The sequence below is a fragment of the Opisthocomus hoazin genome, chromosome 1 (assembly GCF_030867145.1).
Source record: "Opisthocomus hoazin isolate bOpiHoa1 chromosome 1, bOpiHoa1.hap1, whole genome shotgun sequence".
Classification (NCBI taxonomy): domain Eukaryota; kingdom Metazoa; phylum Chordata; class Aves; order Opisthocomiformes; family Opisthocomidae; genus Opisthocomus; species Opisthocomus hoazin.
The window spans coordinates 25,158,355-25,180,968 of record NC_134414.1 but is presented as its reverse complement, the minus strand read 5'-3'; the positions used below and the strand labels follow the sequence as shown (position 1 = coordinate 25,180,968).

At 40.5% G+C, this 22,614-nt stretch overlaps 1 protein-coding gene across 1 annotated transcript in view; it reads left to right on the top strand.

Moving 5' to 3' along the window:
- The window catches only part of SPATA13 (spermatogenesis associated 13), a 163,141-nt gene that overhangs the window by 6,931 nt on the left and 133,596 nt on the right, over positions 1-22,614 (top strand). The window lies entirely within an intron of this gene.

Genomic DNA, 22,614 nt, shown 5'->3' with positions numbered 1-22,614 from the left:
CTGCTAAACTGTGGTGTAATTCCCTCAAGGAAATGTCTCTTCACTTATAAGCCAGCACCGGTCAGAGCTGGGCAAACTATTGGTGGCAAATCACTGGATAGATTTTGCCATTACTCTTTTCAAGTGTAGCACGTCGACTGTTAACTACCTTACTGGAGATTTTGAAATTCTTCTTCATGAAGACACCATTCAATTCTGTAAGCAGGTTCTGGGAAGCATTCCCTTTGTGCTCATTTCTCCATCAATAAGTGGTTGGTGACCAAAATCCTAATAGTTAGTCCTGTTTTCTGACTGGACGCTGAAACAGATTTCTATACTTATTTGCTGGAAATTAAGAAAAGATCATCATTTAAAACCAGACAATGGTTTTTTATCAGTATAAAAATCTATTCCTTCTCCAGTGCCTACTGTATTCTGAGCCAGAACATCTTTCTTGGTTAAAGATTTAGAACAGAAAGAGAAAGTAGGGAAATCAGTAACCCTATTGTGCTGCTCCTTTTGCAGGGTGGCTTGTTCTGGAAAGCAATGCAGAATGCAAGCGGGACTTGCTATACCTCTGTCAGTGCTTATACCATGTGTCTAGGGATTTCGGCTGAAGTTATCAGGATTCTTCTTTGGCTTTAAATCTTTCTATTTTCTTGCAATTATTAGAAATACCTGAACACCTTCTGTGCCCTTGGCAGATATAGTTGGCCTGAGTCTTTTAGTGGTGTGAGTGTTCAAGTATGTTGTATTGAACTACACGGGCAGGGGACAAAGTCCTCACAGTGTAACAACACTTTTCTCCTACAACTGTGCTCTTGGCAGAGGCCAAAATTTTGCTTGGGAGTTTGTGGTCCATATCCTTTGGCAGGGAGACGTGCTGGGAAAGGCCTGGACACTAGTGGACCTAATGACCTAATTTGACAGAGCTAGAACTGGAAGATGGCATGTGTCAGTGGCATGAACATCATGGTTTGGCAGCATGATGAATCTGCTTATAGGAATCGTAGAATCACAGAATAGTCTGGGCTGGAAGGGCCATTTAAAGGTCGTCTAGTCCAAACCCCCTGCCATGACCAGGAACATCTTCAGCTAGATCAGGTTGTTCAGAGCTCCATCCAGCCTGACCTTGAATGTTTCCAGGGATGGGGCATCTACCACCTCTCTGGGCAACCTGCGCCGGTGCTTCACCACCCTCATCGTAAAAGTTTTCTTCCTTCTACCTAGTCTAAATCTACCCTCCCTTAGTTTAAAACCATTGTCCCTTCTTCTGTCGCTACAGACGCTACTAAAAAGTCTGTCCCTAATCCTTGTGTTTCATCAGAAATGCCACGGCCATCAGAAGCCAAGCTTTGATTTACCATAAAATCATTGCTGATTCAAATTTGTTCAAAAACACTGATGGATCCATTTTGTGCTGTTGGGCTTTATGACCAGTCGGGTGTAATCTGTCTGCGTGTTTCCATTTTTATGCTAGGTCAAGGAACATCTGCTCTCCCACAGACTGCATAAAGCCTCCACAAAAGCATGAAACCATTACACATCTTAAACTCTCTCCTGTACAGTGTGTTTAATCTGTCTGAAGTGCAGTCATGTTCTCATGTCTAACCAGATCCATTTTATACTGTTGGTGGTGCTTTTAAGCCATTGTGGAACCACAGCATGAATGCATAAACGCAGCCATAAAAGAATCTGATGTCAAATGCAAACTGTGAAGTCAAACCTCTGATTGATCACTTTTGCTTTCCCAAGTAGACAAGTGCTAATTTTTCATCCAAATAGTTTAAACTTTAAGCAGATAAATAATGCGCAGATCTGTTAAGACAGATGCAAACAATACAGCTGCAGGGACATAAAGATGCATATGCGCTATTTCAGGTATTAAACTAAAAATCTGCACAGTTACTAGTTAACATTAGCTCTACCTTTAGTCATCCTTTAGTGGCCTGATGAGATCTTAGGAAAGGAGGTCAGAGGTGATAGCCTTGCAAGAGTAATCTGGGTGTGAAATATTAGGGAAAGAGCAAATACATGGGAACTGAATGCTATCATTCGAGTAAGTAAAATGCAAGTGGGAATTGCAAGGTCTTTCCTGAAGACAATGAAGTGTTGATTTGAGCAGTACAGAGGCTGGGAAAGATGATGGCCCAGTACCAAAACAAAGAGGTGTGAGTATGGGGGAGGTTTAGGAGTTGTTTTGTGGAAGGGAAATTTTGGATCTGACCAAAAAGAATAAACCTGCTTTATGTGAAACACTGTTTTTGGTGACAATACATTATGAAATGATAGAGCAACTATGTGTTTTGCCCATGGAATTCAGTTTCTGTTCCAGTGCAGATGTTTAGTGCTTCATAATCATAGTAGCACTGGGGTACTGCGGTATTATAACTCACTTCAACACTTCATATCCTGTTTAACAATATCTGATGCTCTTCCCACTATTATTGTTATAAAAGGAGCAGTTGCAAACTTAGGGCAGTGTGTAGAAATTTCCTTCCACAGCAGTGATAATTCATTCCTTTTCATACAATATGCATTGTCTTAGTGCAGCTAAAAGCATCCTACGTGCTTTACAAAGTATAAAAAGACACAGTTCCTGGTCCAAAGTGCTTTCTGCTTTAGTTCAGACACGATACAAGAAATGTGAGAAATGAGAGTGGGGTGGTGCAGGGATGGGTGAGACCCAGAGTTCCTCTACAGAGAGCACTCTGGTGTGATGTTCATACAACCTGAGCATTAAACTGTGTCCAGCCCCTCGCTCCTTTTTGAAGTTAGCCCAATTTTTTGCAGAAGCAAGGGTTATATGATATTAATTGGCATTGAAAGAGTTCTGACTGATGACAGTTTCATTTTTCACTTTTGATAAGAGCTCTTGTGAATCACATGACAACCTGAGGCATTAAAGAAATCTGTGTCACTTTATCTTAAGGTGCCATACTGTAAAACATGATGATTTACCCACTGCTTTAGAAGAACTTGAGCAATCCCTGCAGCAGGTACAGGGACCTCCAAGTGCTGGCGGGTGGGCAGTTAAGAAAATGCATATTACATACATCATTTACCTACAAATGTGGCTGCAATATGTGATAGAAATATTTCCTGGGCTGTACCCTGTTCAGGTTTCTTATAAGGCCAGCAACTTTTAATCAGGCTTGTGAATCCCAGTGGGCCTTTGCAAAACTGGTCTCAGTGGCAGGGAATGTTTAGCAGTGTCTTTGACTGCTGTGTTGAAGCTAATGGTCCTTTTCAAAAAAAGAGTTCACTGGCAGCACCTCCTTCCAGAGCACCAGGAAAAAAAGTATAGTTTAAAAATCTTTATTTACAACTTCAGAAAAGTAATCCTTTGCCTTAGTGGGCTTCTGGCAGTTATCGAGGCTCCATAGCACAATATTCACCTGTTTCCCAAGGAAACTGGTCGGTTTATCTGAATGATCACGGATCAGACTGCACTGGCTCCGCTGCTGTTACTGATCTCAAGTATTAGGAAATACAGAGTACTGCATGGAGTTCCTCAGGTCTTAATACCTTCACTCCGAGATGGAAACACATCCCAGCTACTGGCCATGGGGTCCTCTGTGATTGGAGAGGAGGGGTAGAACGGCTTCATTAGATAGGCACTTTGGGTTCAGGGACACAAGGGGCAGACAGGCGTGTAACTCTCTGACCATGCCTTTTACTGCCTCTGCGCTTTTAGGCATTCCTCCTTCTGTCCTCTATAACAAGGCAACACTCTCTGTCTGTGATTTAGGTGTGATCAAATCAGCGTCTTAAGACCTAGCACTTTCCAAGGGAGGATTTCAGAGCACCTTAGCGATTATGGCAGTGGCTATTTTCTTCATGTTCAAGAACAGAGATTTACATCCTACGATGCTCAGCAAGTAGTTCTGTAAGGACATTACGCCAGATCACCCTGGTTACTACACCTCCTCTGGCTCTGATTTCCAGCACCCAGGCTGCATGAAAGGCCAAGGCAGGGGCCCAAAATATTTCTCAAAATACACTCAAAGTCCCGTTGTTTGACTCCATAGAGAATTTCACCAAGTGCCTTTGAATGTTATCGAGCAACACGCAGGGATCAAATGTGACCTGTACCGGCTGTTCGAGCCTTGGCCTCCACGAGCCAGCCCTGGGCCTGGCTTGTGGTGGGCATTGGAGGCTTTGCCCCTACCCCTCGTGCTGGGACAGTGGCAGGGGGCTGCAGGCAGAGCTGAGCTTGGGTACAAACGAGGAGGGATTTTTAGCAAGTATTCTCCAATACAAACTAGTTCTCTCTTGTTTTCCTTATTTCCCAGTCTTAAAGTGGGATGTTTCACCTCTCTTTTGTTGTCTGCTGTCACATTTCCAGACCGGACAAAGCTAAGAGGGGCTGTGTACTTTCCACTAGTGCTGCCTGGGCCCTATGGCAGGGAAGGGGCCCTGCTGCCCCCACTCACATACTATCTATTTCAGTGAAATGGTGCTGGGAAGAAAAAAACATGTTTAGAAGAGGGAATTGGAGTGAGCAAAAAGTTTCCCATTTGAAGTTTATAAATCACTAGATAACCTAGTCAAACAGTGAGCTGTGCAGATAGCCCAGGGTGTAGAGTACGCGGTATGCCAGACCCCTTGCTATCTTTTCTCTAGCTGTCTTGTCACCCTTCAGGCAATAATATAACCAAGCTCTGGATGAACACCATAACTCCAGGTGAGTTCAAAGATAAGCTGAGAGGCTTTCGCCATTTAAACCTTTTTAGGGTCCTAGTGCATGAACAGGAGATTTACATAGACCAAAATTTAAAAAAACCAATCACTTATGAAAATGTTCTCTTTCATTTGGGTGCCAAAATTTGACTTCTCTCTGAAAGCAAAGGTGTTGCATTGGCATTTAACACCATGTCTGCCACTTCCTTCAGCTGGTGACAGCACAGTCAGCTCCTGCCAGCACGGAGCCCTGAAATTGTGTTTTGGGAGATCAGTGACATGTTTGTGTGTAGCCTGCAGACTTTGCTTTGTTAAAGAGTATTAAAGTATATGGGGTTTAACAGTTTCTTTGGCTCAACATTAAACCAGGCATTTCTTCACTGTAAAAAGCTGCCATTTTGACCTTAATTGCTATATTAGAAAGCAATGTCAGGGTCAGCTGTTTGCAAGAGCTGTTTGCCTTCTACAAAATCAGATTAGCTATTCCAGTAACACACTATTACTCTATACTATTATAACCATTAACCAGTGACTCCTCAACACAATGAATCTCTGTACTCTGAAGAAACTAGAGCACTCAGTGCATTCAGTGCCCACTGCCTTCAAGGATTTTGGACCAGGTTTGTCCCTGAATTGCAGAGAACATTAACCATCCTGGAATATCTACTGATTTTTTGACAAGATATAAAATTTCCTTGGAATTTTCTCTCAGTATTTTTCAGGAGAACAACTTTGAAGTGGTCACTGATTGTAGATTTTAATGACTGAAGGGTCTCATTAAGGGAGATCTGTAAGGACCAAATTTCTGGATTAGGAAGTACATGGTATTATCAATTCTGGAGGAAGGCTAGGGAGGCCTGTGTGTGTGCTTGCCCCTCTCTGACTACACAGAGTCATTGCTGTTTCCAAATTCATGGCCTGGCATGCTTTACAGCTGTCCCAAAAGCCCTGGTCCCTCAGTCATCTTTATAGGGAGACATGCAGGACTGTGCAGTGGATCCTGCCTACTCATATTTTTCCAGTGGAAGTAGTGTGATGGTTCAGGACCTGGAGTGGTGATGGTATACATTTGAGTCTTATCTCAACAAAAGTTCGGTACTCAGCCATAGAATGGACCTTGATGCAAGAGGTGGGAAACATTCCCAGATCCTAGGTTAGATATTATCAAATACCAGATTTGTAAAGCAGAAGGAGAAGAAGATTGCTGCCTGTGAGTAATGCAGAATTCATTTGTCCAGTAACTGAAGGACTGGTTGTCTAAGGTGATGGATAATCTGAGCTGCTGTGTTTCTGAGCCTAAAAATGTTACTAATGAACATTAGTCACAACAGTGACTAATGTTCTTGTTTGTGCCAAAGTTTAGCCAGTCTGTAAAGATGTAGTTTAGTAAATGATCTCCAGACTATGAGATTCTGCCCAGTTCTACACCCAAAGCTCACCAGTAAGAGGGAATCATTTATACCACACTGAAGTAAAGAAACAACAGAATAAAACCATTAAAGCAACAGGACAAAGGCCAGGGTATAGAAAAGTATTCAGCAGCTTTTGAAAGCTGCCATTGCCACCTCCTCTGAGTATCACTGCATACATTTTGAGATAACGCTTGCTTTAAAAGGAGGGAACCATTTATAACTTACTGAATCCATAATTCAGAATAATTTAGACATAAAGCATTGTGTATAGCTCAGGTAACACAACCTGAATCACTTGAAATGCTGTACTTGCCTCCTGAACTCTTCTGAGGAATTAATTTTGTCCAATTAGAGATGTCATTGTTGTCCTTGTGTTGTGAGCAGTTCAATTTGTTCCATTCACTGTTCTTTCCAGTTTTGTCAGCAAGACAATTTACTGCAGCCTGTCAGTGTGTAGTGAATCCATAATGAATTATGGAAATTTGCTGTGAAAGCCTGACCTTTTCTAATGTTTGCATTAGGATTTCCCAGTACTTCTGTTCTGTGCATTTTAATGCTCTAAGCAGAAAGTAGTCATTTAAAATATTGCTGAAGAAATTAACTTTGAAGTCTACCCAGACGCATGAAAACTCATCCTTACAAAAAAGCTATTTCCTGCAGCCAAAAGTGATGCAAATGTTATTAACTGAGAGAAAATACTGAAGGACGTAACAGGCTCCTAAATAGGTTTCCACCAAGGCAAGTAGAATTATTACAACCCAAAACTGACTTAAAGTTGTCTGCTGGTCAGATATTCACCACACAGCACGCGACAACCATTAATGCAGATTTCAAAAAGCTCAGAAATGTGGCTCAGTTTTCTCACACATCCAGAAAGATGGATATTTATCTAAGCAGTCATATTAGCAAGAGGCATTTGCAAAATATTTTGGTTTCTTATCTCAGCCAGGGTTAATGCAAAACTGGAGCAAGAGTGAAACAATTTATCCGAGTTTTCCAAATATAACCTGATGTCCAATGTTGGTTGGATGCCCATACGCTTGGTAGCTCTTACAGCATCTTGGCAGCTTTTCCGTTCTCAAATCCATATGCCTTATACAATAAAGGGCAGGTTCCAAGAAATGTACTGAGCTCATCACATCCAAACTCCTACAGCTACTCTGCTGTTGTGTGACTTTGGAAAGCAGAGCGACCGTGACGGGGAGTCAGAATGAATCTAACTCAGTAAAAGAAAATTACAACTTCAGATAATTTGCATCAATGTCGAAGGAATCAGAATGGGTGTGCAGAAATTCTCTACATGCACATGGATAATATCTAACGGAATTACATCCTTTTAAAATTATTACAACCACAGCATTCCTTGATTTACTGATGACACGGTCAGACAAGCAGCACAGATCCAGCCTGTTAAGTTACACAGTAACTGCAATGCAATTTAAAATCCTTTGCACTGAAGCTGCTTAAAGCACACCTACTTAGAGGTCTTGGTAAGGGATTAGCAATGTATCCCTTGGCCGCTCTTTTCTTCCAGATAAAGGAATGGTCTTCTTCAGCTTTTAGAACGCCCTGGTTGGACCATTTGTGTTTCTGACCCGAACTGTCATGGAACATTTGAAAAGCTGTGAATCCAGACCTTAAAAAGAAGCAGCAGTTACTGAACTAGTAATGGGATGGAAAGCTGTAGAAACCTACAGCACCACCTGCACTGAGGGCCTTTGTTGTTTTTAAAGTAGCTGTGTCAGTGCAACCCTTTGAGGTTAATGGACCGTTCCCTGGAGCTGTTGTTACTCCAGCAACCTACAAGAGCAGTTTGCAGCATTGGAAGTCTTGTTGTGCCCCTTGCTGAAATATATCTATATATGAGGTTTGTGTTAATGGTAGCTTCACAAGCAGGCAGGGCGATGCTGATTTGGTATTTGGGCTGGGTCGTCTCCTGCCTGAAGACTCCCTGCCTGTAGAACACATTTTGTGTTTTAGACTTACAACAATTACCCAAAGGATACGTGAGAAAAAAGCAAATGGGAACTCACCTGGTCTACTTCCAGCATCACTCATTTTGCAGTCTAAACAAAGATAAAACTTGAATATTACAATATTACAATGAAATGTACCTACCGAATTGGGCAAGACATGTATGCTTGTGTAGGCAGCAGGATGGATACATCAGGCACCTCCCTTTCCCTTCAGAGCTGCAGACTGAGTTCTGATGAACTCTAGTAACACCGGTGACGGGGGGAAATAATGTTTGGGTCTAAATGCTAGGCTTGACAGCACATGCTGCTTTCTGATGTATCTATGCATAGCAATCTGCTCTAATATTTAGCTACCTTTTTAGTGAGTTTTACGTCCACAAAATACGTTCATAATAGAGCTGCATTCTGTTAGATATTATCCATGTGGATGTAGAGAATTTCTGCCCCAAAGGATTTATATATCAATAATTCTAGTTCAGTTTAAACAGAAGTTTAGCAAGTAAAGCCTTTAGAAGTCTGTTTCCCACTTATTCTACAATGACTTCTATATTTTTTTACACACTGGGACAGGAATTGTCTGAGCTAAAACGAGGCTTGACCTGAACAAGCTACTGACTTGCTTGTCTGATAGCTGTTGGATATATTTAGCTCCCAGTGACCAAGATCTCTTTCAGTTGGAACTGGAGGTTCAGAGGCTTGCAAGGCTGGTGCCTGTGCTCCCGTTAGCAAAACTCCGCTAGCTCACAAAGAGAGCTCTTGTGAAAGTCAGACTGCATCATCAAGTATCACACTTGCTATCCAAGCCACATCAAATTAATTTAGTTTAGAGAAAAGAAAGATCTTGTCTGTGGTGAGGAGTGGGAGGTTGTTCTGTGAGCAATTTTAAATGGGCTTAGTGCTGGGGATTTTTTTTTTCTTTTAAGAAACTATCCTATGGTCTTTTTCTTTTGGAATTTCCCTTTGTTATTTGATCTAATTTTTCCTTTACTGAGCTTCATCATGTCTATACCAATAACAACTGTATGTGAAATGATCTTAAAGCACTTTATCTGCAGTTTATTTTCAAACGGAGTACTTAAAAAATAGATTTGGAACCTACATGCAATCATTTTACCTGATTTTATTATTGATATCCTAGCATTATTGACATTAGTAGCAACTCTTCACGACTTTAACAGGTACAGAATTTTATCTTCATAAGGGGGGTATTAGTGGTTCTTTTCCACCGTGGGCTTTACAGCTAGCTGACACTTAAATAATGCAATTGCAGCACAGGTTGTGTAGAAAAGTGTGGAGAAAATTAGCAAAGATCAAGTGACAGCTTACTCAACTTCTGGTAAGAAGATATTTTGCTGCCAGATATGTTCATGGTCTTTGTAAATGTACTTTGAGAGCTTACTGAATATCGCTTGCTTTAGAAGGACCTAGTAGTCTGTTTTATGGATTCCTGAAACACAGATTTTGTTTAACGAGACTTAAGGTCTGTTTCAGGAGAGGTGCAGTAGTCTCTATGACCTTCTATGAACTTGTGACATGCGAGCTTCCCGCCAAAGTGGGGATGGCTCAGCTGCTGTCACAGAAACACAGTCTGGCATATAAAGGTAAGCCAGCTCTGATTTCATCTGTCCTTAATACAGCAGACTATATGATGTGTTGGTTCAGTATTTGTGAACTGGACCACTGAACTGTCACAGTAGTGAGGGTGATCTGGATGCATTGGAGTGGGAATTGCTGCAGTGCAGTGGTGCAGCAGAATTCTTAAACATTGGGAGTCTGTTGCCTCTGCTGGGCAGCAAGGAATGTGACTACAGAAGTGCCAAACCACGAAAAGCCATAAATCTCAAAAAAAGTTTTGCTGTGGTTAGGACTGTGGGATCTAATGGCTTATCATAACCTCTCTGGAGGATTTCCCCTGAGGAACTGTTTTGGATGCTTTTTGTGGACAGGTGCTCTGCAGCAATCTTGTTTCCAATGTTAAAGAATAAGCACACGTTTTATTTTTGAGGTGTTTTGATGTTTCTGCATTTGTTTGTGAATAAAGCCAGAAAGTGTGGAGAAAACTGGAAATTAAACAGGCATAGTATATAAACTTTTCTCTCTCACGACACTATAAAAATAGCTGTTTCAAATCAAGTTACAAATGATCCTTTAAGCCAGATCATTAATTCAAATATGCTCTCTCAACCCTATTAAACTGTCGTCCAGAGTGGGCAGGAGCACAAATCAAATGGACAGATCATAATGACCCTGGTCATCGTGTGGGAGTTGAAAACTCATCTGATCGAGCATTTGTGAATGACCTTTCGCTTTGTACCAGGCTGCATCAAACTCCAATAAAATACCCGTTCACTTCCTAAACGTCCTTAATCTAGCGCACGTAAAGTAGTTATTTACGTGCAGAATGCGGAACGTATGTGCAAAGGCAAAGCCTCCAGCTGCAATCAGCTGGTGCATCAGTGGAGGTTGTGGCAGGGGAAGCCCTGCACAGCAGTGCAATGGCATAGCCAGAAAATGTTCTTTTGGTTTTCCTCCTGCATTTGGTTCTTTGGGTTTTCCTCCTGCATTTGGTTCCTCAGTTATATCTGTATGCGTTACACTGCTAATGTGAAACTTGGATTTGTTTCACAGCCTCTGAAATATTTTTTTTTCTGACTTTAACAGTATAAATAAATTCTTCATGAAGTTCTTCTCATGTTCAGCTTTCCAAAGAAGAGCCGATGAGTCACAGGTTTCTGAAGCATCTTGTTCCCAGTATTATACTTCTCAGACATTAATTAGAAAACATCAGAACAATGACAACATTTCCCCTGCTGCTTTTGGAAGAAAAAAAATTATGAATTCAATTAGTTTGAATAATTCTGGTATTGAATAATTATATTGGTCACAGGTTTTCTTTTCTCCTTGGTGCTGCATTTTGTAAAGTCGAGTGGAGTTGAAACAATAGGAAGAGGGAAGGGAGTAGCATGATATCCTGTGAACACCAGCGGTATCATTATCTCCCCTTTGTTTTCAGAAATAACCTGATGAAAAGGCTCCTTCAAAAGCTAAATGCCTTTGTTGAATCCTTTCTCTTCTCCTGAAGCTATTTATCAGCACAAAAGGCTTCAGCCTAAGAATCAACACAAAGCCCTGAAGAAGAACAAGGATCAATGGGACAAATACTATGCCAATCTAGTGCTATAATCCAGCATAACTGTTAATTTCTTCTTAGCCACGGGCTGAGGTTTTTGTGTTCCTAAAGGTCATGATTTTGGTACTTTCTGAAGTTCTGAAGACCTGTTTCTGATCCCTTTATTTAGCACAAACTAGGAAGTGATAAATCTGTGTAGTTGGGTTTAGAAGTACTAGTACACTTTTAAAGCACTCTGAAAATATTTAGCTTCTTAGCAAATTAACTGAACGACATTTCTACTTCTCTTTGTGAAATTGTTCCCTGCAATTAAAGGACTGCAATTATTTTATGTGACCTCTCTATGGAGTTTGTACTTTTGTTGCTTCTAGACAACCTTTTAAGACAACAGTAGCCTGAGCCTTACATTTTCCATCAAACTTCTGACTATACTGTGAAAATACAAACTTCTACTAATGCTGACAGGAGTATCCATGTGCATTTTTCACATGGCAATAGTAACAGTCCCTACAGAGGTGACATTGTAAACTGAAAGCCAGAATTTCAAATTCTGCTGTTGTACCTCTACTGTCTGTATTATTTGTTCTTCTTTCACCCTAATCCACAGCGATGGTGAACAGATGCAATATGCTGCCTCTGATGAGTGATTTCCTGTCCTCGAAGGACCTTGTGAATTTGTGTCTGCTTCCCATTTCCGGATACTTGTTCAGAGATTCAGTTGAATTGTGTTTCAAAAACATTGGCTAAACATTATCTCATTCTGTTCCCTGTCATTACATTTTTCGTACCTTTATGAGAAGGGCTTGCAATATGCGCTTGCAGCCCAGAAGACCAGCCGTATCCTGGGCTGCATCAAAAGCAGTATGGCCAGCAGATCAAAGGAGGGGATTCCGCCCCTCTGCTCTGCTCTGGTGAGAACCCACTGGGAGTCCTACGTCCAGCTCTGGAGCACTCTGCACAGGAAAGACATGGACCTGTTAGAGCGGGTCCAGAGGAGGGCCACAAAGATGATCAGAGGGCTGGAGCACCTCTCCTATGAGGACAGGCTGAGGGATTTGGGCTTGTTCAGCCTGGAGAAGAGAAGGCTGCGGGGAGACCTGATTGCAGCCTTCCAGTACTTAAAGGGAGCCTATAGGAAAGATGGGGACAATCTGTTTAGTAGAGACAACAGTGACAGGACGAGGGGTAATGGTTTTAAACTAAAACAGGGTAGGTTTAGGCTGGATATAAGGAAGAAATTCTTTACAATGAGGGTGGTGAAACACTGGAACGGGTTGCCCGGAGAGGTAGTGGAGGCCCCATCCCTGGAAACATTCAAGACCAGGTTGGACAGGGCTCTGAGCAACCTGATCTAGTTAGCAGTGTCTCTGCTCACTGCAGGGGGGTTGGACTAGATGACCTCTAGGGGTCCCTTCCAACCCAAAAACTTTCTATGATTCTATGATTCTATGGTACTAGAGTCTCTGTCACTTCAGCCAGGTAGAGGAGGAAGAGTGCCCTTGTGTGCATGTGTTATCTGCATGTCTAGACCGAAAACTTGACCATGGTATGATCTTATGGTGGGGAAGTTGGGGGGCCTTTCATTTTAGATGTTTACTGTTAAAACATGGTGCAATGTGTGATTTTGTTTTCATCAGAAATCAGCAGCCACAGCCTGGTTTACTTCATAGTGCTTGCAATTTCTTCATGTGCATCTGTGGGAGAAAGACATTTTGCACCTAGGTACCCTTTATGAGTTTGCTTTAAATCAAATTCATTAGGCTCTCTAAAGCTGATTAATTAAATTTTTCCATGCTTAAGAGGGCTTTATAACTTGGGCCCCCAAACACATGATCATATTAGTTAAGATTTTTTGATTAGAACTGGCCTTCAGTTTAATCATAGGCTCCTTTGAGAAAAGTAGCTGTAGTTGAAGAGTTTAGCTTGATACTGAGAATATAGCCTGTCAGTTTTATCATAAAAAATTCTATGTGTACCATACCTTTTTCTATCCCTAATAAAACAGAATAATAATAAAACATGATGCTCACAGCCTACAGTTGATCATATCCACCCCAAAAGAAAATTATTTCGTTCTTGTAGAGAACAATTTCCAGTGAAAAACTCTGTTGATGAAATGCAGAAGAGATAATAATTTACCTTCTTTGCATGAATAGTGCAGGTTTGATCACACTGGTGTTATTTAAAGTTTTAGCTGCAATAAAGTATTGTTCAAATATCCTGCTAGAAAAGAATTAATCTATTTGTGGAGCAGGATGAAGCAAGAGTGTTTAGAAATAATAATTTTTCTTCCATATGCTAATAAATTATGTATGTAAGAAAATATCATGGAAATCTATTGTTTCCAGCAGCCATACCATAAAATATTTTGCATCTCTTCACCTGAATTGCAAGAAATGCTTTCAGTTTAACATATATTTTATGAAAGTTCTCGTTTTCTGTTCAGAAAACTGCAGTATAAAAAAACAAATCCAGACTAAATGTATCTCCTAACACATATAGTTAAAATGTTTGGAAATTCACCTTTTAAATTCATGGTTCATAATTTGTTTCAGAAAATAGTGTTAATATTAGAGATGCTGTGTCTATAGAGGTATCTGAGACCATGGCTTTCCGAATTTTCTTCAGGAATGACAAAATCCTTATGGGTTCACTTGTGTTGGGAACTGACTTTTTGACTCTCAAGTCAAATAAGAAACTCAGGAAACTGTGCTTCTGCTACTTGTTCAAAAGATAATTTAATTTACAAAACAACAATTCAGCTGACATAAAATTAAAGAAGTCTTATATTTATTTTGCTTTTACCTCTTTAAATTTTAAATGTAAATATAGTTAAAAGAAAAATGGTATTGGAAAGAGAAATATAACCAAGCTTTTTGAAAGTTTCTACGTCAAATGGTTCAAGCTTTTTTGTTTTACAGGATAAAAGTTAGACAATTTTGGAAGAATTTACCAATAAAAATGCATTTGTTGGTGCATAATATATATATGATAATATTCTGCTTATTGGAGAAGAATGACTTGTACAGAGTAGTCCAGGTTTGGATTTGAAGTGAAGAAGTGTTTGTATGCGTGTGAATCTATAGTTCTTTTAGATGCACCAAATAAGTTTTAATATTATCTTCAACCCAGAATCTATTAGTAATAGCATGCCACTGAGCTCCAGCTCATATGGTTGGGGATGTTAAGGCACTAAACTAAGAAACTGAAGCAGCAAAATCCACTTGTGAACATCATCGTGGTGCCACGTTTATCCCAAAAGAACAGAAGTAAAGCAATTCCATGTAGTATTGCGGCTGTTCTTTCACTGGGTAGCCAGTCATCTCCTGCTGTTATCTCTGCTGTACGCTGTCAGACACGTTTTGCAATGATAACTCTGCTGGTTTTCCACAGCTCCCTCGCACAGACACCCTCCAAGCATGCTGCAGAGCTTCAGATGACTAACAGCGTGCACATGGGGACAACACAGTGCACGGGTGTCCTGATTGTGGTTAAAACTCAAGTGATTCTCTTTTAGTGAATCTTCCTTACAGCTAAGTTCTTCTTGCATAGATTTACTGAGCATTCCTCAGTAAATCTGAGCATTCCTGGCAATGGGTCAGCAGAGGGAAATTTGAGGAATGTTTGGTGAATCAATGCAAGAAAGCAGGCATTTCTAGGAGACAGATTTCAGATCGATCTTCAGGCCCAGTCTGTGGTGTGCAGCGGCCATGTATTTGCTAGGGGTGGAGGATGAGAAAACATGCAGTTGGGTTGCTTAAATTCTTGTTTTATTGCTTTCACAAAGGTTATGCATAGTAGAAACCTTACAAGCTGAACTGAAATGTTTCTCATGTTATTCAAAATTTTACCACTATCTGTGTTACCTAATAGTCCTAAAAATTGGGGCATTATATAGGTATTCTAGGTCACAGATGAACTGTTTTTGGCATTTCCTAGAAATCAAACAGAGGCTTTTTATTGTTGCTGAAGGAGAGTCACTGGAAACTGTGTAACTTACACACAAATGTGCTTACTTGTAGGTAGTAAAGAAAATGAAATTTGCTACCAGTACTGTACACAACAAACTCTCTGTTTCATCCAATAGACCCCATCCTTACCATGCCACTGCCAGCATTAGTCCATTGCTCTTTTCTTGGTTCTTATTTGGAAGAGAGTGAGGGAAAGAGCTATTTTCCCACTGTCATCTGAACAAAAACCAACAAAACAGACCTTGCTTCCCCAGAAGAGACTTAGCTAAAAGTCTGTGGCTGTGGCACAAAGGTTGCTTATTAAAGGCTTCTGCCCAAGTAGCTGAGCTGACAGGCCAGTGAGCAAGGTGTTAGGAAAGGAAAGCGCTGCCATGTTGAACCATTCAGTCTGAGCGACCAGGAGGTGCAGGACAAATGACCCAAAGATGTGCAGGACAAGTTTGTGAAGACACACCATGTCTGACTGCACAGCAGTAGTACTAGAGCAGCGTTCAATACTGGAAAGAAAAAAGATGAGGCATTTTTCCAGCACAGCACATGGTCGGACAGGACTGTGGCCTTTCACCCTGACATTCTCAGCAAAAGTTGCACTTTGTGTAAGTGGCTCATAAGACATACCAGCTTCAGTAGTTAGGAAACGTGTCTGTGCCCTTTGGCATTGTTAAAAACCAATAACCAGAGCAGTAAACAGACTACAGATTTTTGGCATTTTGAGTGAAGTTGCTTTTAAAATGTTCTTCTGTATTTGAAAGGAGAACATGAGTCAGTTAGCAGAGTTACACTATAAATGCTGGCTTGAAAGTGTCCCATAATAGCTCTTTTCATTGCAGGCGCTCTGCTGGCCAGGGCTAGGATGAGTACACCCTGCCACTCAGACCTGCTGTCCTTTTTGGTCTTGTTAAAGCAGTGCTTTGATGCTGGCATAGAGACAGCTGCAAACTTAGTGTGGGTGAATGCCAGTTTTCTCTGATCGGATTCTTTGCCAGGGTCCTTGCATACCAGCTCTCAAAACACCCACAGGAAAAGGTCTCTGGAACAACCCGAGTTATCAGTAACAGTCGCCTGTTATTAGTAACAGTTACACTGTTATTGTCACTTTAAAGCACGGTAATTAGTAATATCCTTTTTTTCTATTATTCAGTAATCACACAAAAATACAACTTAAAACTATAAAAAATCTACAGGATCAAAATGAAGCTCTGTAACGAGAATCCGTTGGTGGCCAGTTTCTGACCCAGAACAGTTTTTAGTTCCTACCTACGCACCTGTGATGCTGCGGACTGCAAACTCCTCTGGCTTTTCGTGTAGAGGAGTGAGACTCATCTCCACTTTGCTCTACCAACATATTTAAAGGCTTAGATTTAGAGGAGCTGAGCACTTGAAGCAGGCCCTGAATGACACTCAGTGGTCTTCACATTTCCAGTGACATTTTCCTGCTCTGAAAACCCATTCTTTTAAATTGTCTTTGAATTATCAGATGACTTTATTGAATTTTTCTCATTAAGAAAATGGTTCTGAAAATGACCTTCAGTGACAAGACTAGAGACTGATGGAAACCAATGGGCAAAACAATCACGGAGGAGGATCAATATTACCAAGCATTTGAGGTGAAGATTGCTAGGGTCTGGAATTGAAACATATGCTATTTACTGCAAATCAATAGTTATACTAGAGATAACACAAAGAACAGAGCTAAGACAGTTTTCCTTATGTAAGGTAAATCCAATAGTATTAGCAAAGTTAAATTTGCATATTTCATTTAAATGGCCAATACTGAATAGAAGCAACAAATTATTTCAGAAAATACACACAAATATACATGTATACTGTAACTGTAGAACCTAATGGGATAAACAAAAAAGCACTGATCATAAATTATTAGCCATATGTCAACATTATGAATTAATTTTGAATCACATGGCCAAAATATCCTGAGCAAAATTTTGTACATAAGATTTGTATTCCCAAAGCATGATAATTTCTAACCAGATGCACAGTGTTATTGATGATAATATGAATAACTAGCAAGCCCTTTGAGGGAATATGGTAATAATGCGGTTAAGAAGACAGGAATGATTTACAGTGTGTACAGATATGAAATACTCTGCTCCTAAGGCCAGCTAAAGGTTTTGGTGAAGATTCAGATGTAACTGTTCCCACAGAGATTCAACACTGAAGGGAAAGAATGAATGTAATTTCTGATCTTTTGTTGCCTATGTTCAGAACAACTTTAATGATAATCACACAGCATTGTTGCTTGTAATGTTGTAACAGTAAGAAAATTAGAAAAATATTTGGGATGCAAATATTTTAAAAGCATGTCTCCCCTTGTCATGCCTACCTTGGAGATAGGGATTATGGAAATGTTTGGTTTAATTTGAGCAGACATTCAGGCAAGGGCTTGAAAAATTTCATTGTCAGTGACCACACTTATGTGAACTGTTTGCTTGAACAATCACCCTATTTTAAAGCGGATATCATAGATGTATTGGTATTTTCCATTTGCTGTTTGGCTGCAGAATCAACTTCCTTCTGTGTGTCCAATTAAAAATAAATCAGGTCTGCAGGTCTTTGAGGTGTACTGTAGGATGTATTTGGGATGTATATTTGGGTCTTGAATAATACCTTGAAATGAGAATACTGTAAACAATTTCAAAGTTAGGCACAAAAATAGAAAATTTCTAGGGTATGTACAGAGTTTTGTTGGCTATTTGATTTACTGAATGAAATATCTGCTTATACTGTTGTTATTTGGCATTGTGGATATGCTCCTTTACAAAATATCTACAGCTGAATATCCTTTTTTATTAAAAAAAATCACATTTTATATTTCACTCAACTCGATACTTCACTCATATTAATCTGAAACAACGTATACCTCTCTCTCCTAAAGATATAAATCCAAATAGCGAATTGCAAATTTTGAGAAAGAAATATGTAAAATATTGAGGGAGGAAACACTCTGTAAGGAAGAAGGTATTTAAAAGTGTGTAATGAATTCATATAATGTAGTTGAAAACTCAGTTCTCTAGCATTAGATTCTTGTTTGCCCTTGGTTTTCTAGTGACATATTGGTTACAGGGACTGAAATACAGCCTGATGGAAATCAAAACCTGAATTTACCCAAGATTCTCCAATGAAAATTGTGTTAGTACAATTAATTGAGAACATGGTATGAAATGTTGCTTGAAAACAAACGAGACTGGATAGATCTCTCCCTTCTCTGGGGAAAGATTGCTCAGTTAGGGTGTGTGTTGAGTAATACCAAGTATGTTGCTGAAGCTCGGAAAATGTCATTGATTCCAGCTGAGGGTGATTCTGAGCTTCTGGCTTGCTTCGAATGCTGATCTCAAAGAGAAACTCAAAGGCCTCATACCATTGCAAAGCCAAAACAAGGAATCTGCTCAAACCCAGAAAAACTGAAACTTGTACAGTTGCTTCAGCAGTCTTCTGAGTTAGTGGCTTTGCTTACTTGACAAACAAAGAAGAGAATTGATTCTCTTTGGGTATTCTCTGTTTTCCGATCTGTCCCAAATGATTTCTCTCTACCGATTTACTTATTTTCCTTGCATTTTCACTCACCCACATGTGCAGCCATCAGTCAGGGAAAAGGGCGATGTACAGGGCAGGGTACTGGCTCAGCTGGGAACTGGGCTGTTGTTGAGTGACCGGGGATGGCGTGCTGCCCACTGGGGGCTGGCTGGGACACTGATGAAAGTCATTTCAGTTTGGCCCCAACCAAGTGGAAGATTTTGACGTTCAGTGTGTCACCCACCACAAGACTACTTGTTTTGCCAACAGCTGTTGCAAGGGAAATGCAGATCCTCTAAATTAATTTCTTTGTCAACAAAGGGAACGATACTTCTGACTGACTTTATTTTCAAGGGTAGTTAGCCAGGCATTCACACACTGCTGTTTTGGACATTAAAAAGTTCCACAGTGCTCTGCTGTTTCATTTAGCCTTGGTGTTAACACATTTTATTGTGAATATCCTTTAACATCCTGTGCTCTCTTACTCACTGCATGTTTACTAGAGGCACGATCTCTGCCTTAGGAACTTGTCCTTAAAGCCCACCAGAAGGTAGTGTGTGCAGAGAACATCGAAACTGGACCTTTCGATATCACTAGAGACTGACTACGCCTCCAGTACACATCAGCTCTCTTCTTGCTGCCTCTTATTTTGAAAGTGGGAACACAGTAGCTGTCTGTCAATGTCTTAAGGACATTAAGTTGCTGGAGCATGGCCAGAAAAGGACAACGAGGCTGGTGAAGGGTCTAGAGAACAAGTCTTATGAGGAGCAGCTGACAGAGCTGGGGCTGTTCAGTCTGGAGAAGAAGAGGATGAGGGGGGAACCTTATTGCTCTCTACAACTGCCTGAAAGGAGGTTGTAGCGAGGCAGGTGTTGGTCTCTTCTCCCAGGTAACTAACGACAGGACGAGAGGCAATGGCCTCAAGTTGTGTCAGGGGAGGTTCAGGTTGCACATCAGGAAAAATTTCTTTACTGAAAGAGTGGTCAGGCATTGGAATAGGCTGCCCAGGGAAGTGGTGGAGTCATCATCCCTGGAGGGGTTCAAAAACTGTGTAGACATGGCAGTTCAGGACATGGTTTAGTAGGCATGGGGGATTTGGATTGACGGTTGGACTTGATGATCTTAGAGGTCTTTCCCAACCTATGATTCTATGATTCTATGATTCTGTCAGGAAAATGCTGCAGCTTATGACAGGAATTAGTAAAACAGTGAATACTGTGCTGGAGGAACTGAGTGCGATCTACCTAACACATTTGTCAGGGAACTCTTCTTCTGTTTCACATCTAGAGGAGTTATATATGAAGCAGCAAGCTTGTTTGTCTGTAAACTAAAAAAATAATTTTATGACCAGGGAACTGTATGAAAATCAAGTGGATGGCAACTTGTGCTCATTAATGAACTTGCAACAGTTGGAATAACAGTAACGTTTATATTAGCTTTGACCTAGCAAAATGCCAGGTTACACACCTGCTTCTCTTTTTAGGGAAGTTATTAAATATCTTGCTAAAAACTGTTACCCACTGCTACTGAAAGTATGCCCTGTTTCTCTCCCCAAAATATTGCATTTCATTGAGAGAATAATGTTTTAATATACGCCTTTCTTCGTAGTTTTCATCGAGATAGCACACTATAAAACTAAACTGCTATGAAAACTGTAAGGAAGAGCCATTCCCACAAGAAACATATATGCTTTTGGAGTTAAACCCCACAACAGCTAAGCAATTTTGCAGTAGGAAATGAGGATTATTGATTCCACATTAAGTCATTATAAAAAATGCCAAAACTCATTGCTAAAAGTGCTCTTCTGGAATTAAGGTGACAATTTTCTCGTTAGCATTCACATGACTAAAGGAAAGTCCTCTTCTTACTATTCAATTCCTCTAATGGTGAAGAATATAGGAAACAGAAACACCTATTGCCACGGAAACTAGCCTCCCTGAGGAAGTGCTGAGCGGGTTGTGCCTTCACAAGCCATCATGTTTCTGTAAGTAAAGGTCAGAAAGAGGAATATGTCTTGGAAATTCCATGCTGAACTGAGCTATAAAAACATTTTGTTTTTGCTTAGCCATGAACTATGTATTGTAAACAGAGTTAAGGTGTCTCAACTCTTGGCAGCAAGGCTGCATTAGTGCTCCAGCATGAGCTGGTGGCAGCCATATCCCTAGGAGATCTTTCAGTCCTGGCTGAGCAGGGAGTCTTGTTCAGCCATAGACTTCTGACTGCAGAGTAGCCTTATATGTGTCATGGTAAGGTATTGCTTTACACAGCCTTGTGGGTTCATGTCTGACAGCATCTACCACACTTTCCTGGTCATCCAGAAGAGTGAAGAAAGTCATGGCACACAGAGGAAATGTGGGAGACGGTAGTGAAAAACAACCACGAACTCCCAACCACTCACTGAACATAAACAAAATGAAAAAATTCCCTTAAAATAGTCTGAGAAGGTTCTGTGGGCACTGGCATTATTTGCACATGTCCACACGCTGGACAGGGTGCTGGGCCATCTTGTCTAGACAGTGGTTTTACCAAGAAAGTTTCGACCAGATGATCCTTGAGGTCCCTTCCAACCTGGTATTCTATGATTCTATGTTTCTATGATTTTCTTGCTAAGGACCAGATGAATAGTAAACACCTATGTTTGGTGGTGATTTTTTTTTTTTTGTGAATGAGAATATTTGCTTCTGGAGCTTTTTAGTATTGGTCTCAAGCTATCCAAGATAGCCATGCAACCCCTCCCTACTGCAATTGTGCTTGTTCAGGTAATTTTACCACGCATAAAGACATTTTCCAAGGAGGATATACACTGTTTAAGAGTATCAATCAATTATTTATTGGCCAGCCAGTCATCAGTCCAGTGGGGAAGAATTGTCCTGTATTGCTTCTTGGGACTGTCTGGTCCTTGCTGTTGCTAAGTTGCCATCTGCCAGTGCTCTGCTTTTCTTTCTTAGGGTTTTGTATTGGTTCAATATTTTTCCTCTCGAGTAGTTAACTGTTACCAATTATTATTCAACAATTGCATCTCTGCTTGTTTTTTCATCTTGCATTTTTTTTTCTTTTATCTTTTTTTCCAGTCTGTAGCTCATGTACTTTTTGTCACTTTAACAACAATTCTGCTAAGAAAGCTAAACTGAGGTCATACAGCCTGGCTGCATCAGGCTATGCTTTGGATAAGAGATGGCTGAACCCCGGAGCCACAGGTTTTAGCTGCAGCACGCTCTTTGTGGGCTTTGCAGAACTGCCTCCACAGCAATATCTGATGATTAATTTCACAGTATTTTATCTGATTTCATGCTTATTGGAAACTATCTATTTTTGGTGTGGATAGATCTACAGCGCAGAGTTATCCTTTGGGTCTGGTATACTCAGCAGTGGCTATTTACTTTCAGAATTAAGATCTTCTATAGATTTTAGCTTTACAGTGAGCCATAAAAAAAAGCACCAAAAAGAAAGAAGAGTGTTGTTTATTCTGCTGAAGATAACCTTCCATCTTTGTTCTGCTGAAGATAACCTTCCATCTGCAGAAGCTGATCTTGAGTTAGAGCTGAAAAAATGAAGTGGATGTATGCTCATGGCTCTATGATAGTAACGCTGTTAATATTACAAAGGGCAAATAAGTGCTCTTGAGATCAGAGAGATCAAAGTGCCAGAGAATCAGAGAAAGTTTAATCCCTGGACATTGCAATGGTAACTGATGAAGTCTGTCTTGCTTACATCCTCTTCCAGAAGAGACTGGAAGTCTACCCACTAGTGATGAAAAACATAGTAGTCATGGTGGTAGCAATGAAGATGGAAAGCAGGTGATGATGGTGCTATGTGCTTCTGGAAAATTGAACTTTAAATGGATATATTTGATATCTTAAAATTAATAAAGCTGACACTCACTGCTGAGTCAGCAGTGGGCCATTCTGGTGATGATGGCTAAGCACCTGCTG